Raw genomic sequence first — 4,540 nt, 5'->3', positions numbered from 1 at the left:
AAATGTCTTACACACAATTGATAATTAATCAATGTTACAGGTAAATAAATGAAGTACTGTGTTTGGAAGGGATACTTCTGAGGAGAAATAAAAAGGAGGAAAAGAAGCAGAATCTTGTTTGCCTTCTTCATACCACATCTTGGTGGGGATAACAGAAATATACCTTCAGTTGTGCCATTTGTCAGGTATTACTAGTTTAGAAAGCAACTGTGGCAGATGCAGATACCAGTGAAATGAAGCATTACTATTTAGCAGAATGGGAACGCTTCAGTTTTTCATGGTAATGTCTTCATAGGAATAAAAGAAAATATTATTTTAGCAGATACTAAAAAAAGTGCTGAGATTTATAGTGTCTGCAGTGTAAAATATCTTTGGATTGAGATGTGCAGTTTGTGAAATAATGTTATAGCTCTTCAAAGACCAGTCTCTTGCTGCCCAGGTCCCATCCTGAAATTTCTTCCTTCCTCACCAATGAAATAATGTATTGCATGAATGTGGGCCTGTTTTGGAAAGCCCAGTGTGTCCATGTAAAACATCATTTTAGCTGTGTGTAATGAGGAATCCTGCAGCCTGAAAAAATGGGAGACCGCTGTGCCTACCAGCATTACTGCGAGTGCATTATTCTCCACATAGAGCTGGGGGCCACTGCTAGTTTGGAAAAAAAAAAAAAAAGCACAAACTATGCTAATTGAGTATTATATAATTCTTGAGATACAAACTGCCCTGCACTTTTCTTTTAGATCCACTTAAATACCCGAAAAGCTTTAAGAAGAGATTTTAATGACTTAGTATAAAAATTGTGCATAGAATTAGCATGTCTAAAATTTGTTTTCTCCTTTAAACTTTTTTTTAAAGATTTTATTTATTTATTTGACAGAGAGAGAGAGACAGTGAGAGAGGGAATATAAGCAGGGGTAGTGGGGGAGGGAGAAGCAGGCTTCCCGCTGAGGAGGGAGGCCAATGCAGGGCTCGATCCTGGGACCCTGGGATCATGACCTGAGCCGAAGGCAGATGCTTAATGACCAAGCCACCCAGGCGCCCCTCCTTTAAACTTTTGAATAAAAGATGGTAGTTTCTGAGATTGAGATATGTGGCTTATTGACATAAAAACCATGTATCACAGGGACCATTTTAGACAATGGGAATACGGCTTTGTTTTTAATCCCTCAGGGAGGGACTTACTCTTCACTGACTTCCACAACACAGCCCATGTCACCAAGCTGTCAACTGAGAAGATGAGCTAAGACTGTGGTTTCTCTATAGTGCATAACAAATCCTGGAATCTACCCTAATGTATTTTTCAAATCAAACTCTATATCATGTAAAAATTCTGTCTCTGCTATACTTAGGCAACATGACATGGTAGCAAACATCCTCCAATGAATCCCAAATTTTTATCCACTTCTAATTCATTTGCTTTTGTTAAATTTGTGCTATCCCTTTGACCTCTCAACATGCAAATATTCCTGGGAGAGGTATCATGCATTTCACAGTGAAAGTTTTTATCAGATCATTTTTTTCCCTCCTTCACAGAAAAGACTGGTCAACATGAAAGGCTTGAATGCCTTGGGAGAGGAAAGAATAATAGAAAGGATGCAGGAAAGAGAGACAGGATCCAAAGACAACACCTCCTGCTGCAGCATTTTGGTAAGGGGCAGTAATGCTATCATTCATTTGTTTATTTATTCAATTATCAAACATTTACTGAGTGTAAACAATTTATTGTTTTTACCCTCCTTCTTACCAAAAAGGTACTTTTGTGTTATGGACTAATAGCACAAAGTCAGTTCTCCATGGAGGCATGACATACATAGACCCCAAAGCTACAGAATAACGAGTTATAGAAAAATGCAAAAAAAAAAAAACCCCAAAAAACAAAACAAAACAAAAAACTGATCATAGTTCAAAGTACAAAGTGCTATATAAGTGAATGTATCAGGTTATGGCAGGCACAGTTCAGAAGAAAGAACTCTAGGAAAAAACTGTAGGATTTGGTGAGGATGGCCCCATGATTTCTAGTTGGGCAAGTAAGAGTCATCATCATAACTGGGATACAAAATGCAGGCAAAGGAGCACATCTGGGGGAAAGATGATGAGTTGAATTTTGGAACTATCAAGTTTGAAGCAACATCCTGTTGCTGGTTGGATATACTAGGCCTGGAGCTAAGGAGAGACATTTCTAAACTAGAGGTAGAGATTTTGGAGTTATCCATCTCTAGATGGTAGTTGAATATGTTGTTTGATGGGATTGACCAGGAGGATCAAATACACTGAGAAGAAGTTCAAAGAAAGTATAATAACTTTAATGGACAACATAGGCAATGCAGAAAAAACTGAATTGGGAGGTAGGGGCCAGAAAGGCAAGAAAAAAACCAAGAGACAGTGATGTGACAGAAACCAAGAGAGGTGAAAATTTCGTGGGAGGTGGGAGGGAATTGAGAGTGGTTGTCAAATGCTTTGGGTTAGTGCAGTCAATCTAGAAATTGGAAATTGGAGGAAGATTCAAACAGATTCAGGAGTCAAACTTCAGTGGGTTGAAGAGTCAATGTCAGGGAGAGAAGTGTAAATGTTAAATGCAGTCTTGGAAGGCAAGTTATCTGTGAGTCTATTAAGCCCCTCCAAAATGTGGTCTTTGGCCCAAAAAAATTGCACTTTGTTACTAAGGAAATTATCAGAGATATGCACAAAAATGTATATGTATGGATACTAATCACAGCATTATTTATAATGATAAAAAATTGGAAATACCTTTGATGTTCAATTAAAATGCACTAGTTGGGTAATTCATGATTCAGTCATATGATGAAAAAAGTTCCTCCCTTAAAGTTATATTGAAGAAAATATAGAGACATAAAAAAACACTTATGGGGTGCCCAGGTGGTTCAGTCAGTTGAGCATCTGCCTTTGGCTCAGGTCATGATCTCAGAGTCCTGGGATCGAGCCCCGCATCGGGCTCCCAGCTCAGTGGAGTCTGCTTCACTCTCTGACCCTTCCCCCTCTCGTACTCTGTCTCTCTCTCTCTCTCTCTATCACTCTCTCAAGTAAATAAATAAAATCTTAAAAGAACCCCAACAAAATGCTTATGTAGTATGTTTTCTAAGACTTCTGCATTGAGACTGCATTCATTTATTTTAATTTTCGAGAAAGTCATTAAAAATTCTGTCTACACCCAAACTAAGCCTGGCTATGTAGGCAGGGCAGAGATAAGGCAGTTAGTGGAGGGATCGGTCAAGGAATGTTTTGTTTTCTTCATCTTCCCCTCTCTCCTCTATTCTCCTTCTTACTCTTTAATTGGAGACATTGGAACATGCTTATTTGCTTAGAGGAAGGGGGCAGTAGAGAAAGGCTTAACATACTGAGGATTGGGCATGGGATAGGGAGGAGTAAGTGAGGAAGCAAGATTCACCTAAAGTTGGGAGAAAATTAGAATTAGATGGGTGGGGAAGGAGATAAATAGGTGGGGATATATAAAAGTGTATAGGTGAGGGACAGGAGAGAGAAGGTTTGAGAAATGTTCATTCAAGGAGCTTTACTTTTTCTGTGAAAGAGAAAGCTAGATCATCCCTCTGCAGAATGGAAATGGGGCATGGCAGGACTGAAGACTTTTGAGGAAGGCTGAAGCTTAGGAATAGGACCGTTGGCAGGGGACAGGAAATGACACAGCAGTCTTGTGAATGAAAACTTACAGTGCATGCCTTGTTTCCTTTCATATCAATTCCATGATAAGACAAAAAAAGGGAAGTAGAGTGTTAGTGTGCTAATGATAGGAATTTACCTGCGCAAACGCGTGAGTGAATAAGGGCCTGCTTCTCTAGCTCGTCACCATCATTAATGTGTGTTTATTAAATTCTTGTGATCAAGGCCTGAAGAGATGGCAAAATGATAAGATATGGTGCCCATCCTTATGGAACTTAAGTCTGGTTGGGGAGATGAATCATAGCCAGTTGAAAAGTTAACTACATTACAAGGTAATTTTGCCATAAGTGATGAAAGTGGCATAAGGAATCAGAGAAATGATTGATCACTTACAACTGGGGTAGTCAAGGAAGATTTCATATTATTCCTACATTGCCTTTGTGTATTCATTTATTTCTCCTTTCCGATAGAGTAGGCACTGCCATATTCATCTTCAGCTTCATCACATTTCTTAGTACATGACAAGCACTCAATAACCATTGCTGAATGAATGGACTAATGAATAAGCAAATAAACAAGTCAAGTAAGATTTGAATGGGTGGAGGGGTAGAAATTCATTTCAGTGGGGTTATGCTAACGTATAAGAATGTACAAGAAGAAAAGAAGAAGGGAAAAAAGAAAATAGCATTTACTGTGTAATTATATGCCAGGCACTGTTATATATGCCTTCACCCACGATATAGACTCATTTCATTGTCATGATAATGTTGTAGAAAGATATAAATATCCTCACTTTGATGGATGAAAAATTTTCAGAGAGATTAGGTGACTTGCTCATGTAGTGAGTAAATGTCGGTTCTGGGACTGGAACCTCCGAATGCAGGCTGGTTTTGGGCAATGGAGA

This window comes from Callorhinus ursinus, unplaced genomic scaffold, assembly GCF_003265705.2.
Source record: "Callorhinus ursinus isolate GAN/ISIS: 27379988/994484 unplaced genomic scaffold, GSC_fseal_2.0 scaffold27, whole genome shotgun sequence".
NCBI classification, from domain to species: domain Eukaryota; kingdom Metazoa; phylum Chordata; class Mammalia; order Carnivora; family Otariidae; genus Callorhinus; species Callorhinus ursinus.
Note: the sequence above shows the minus strand (reverse complement) of the source record.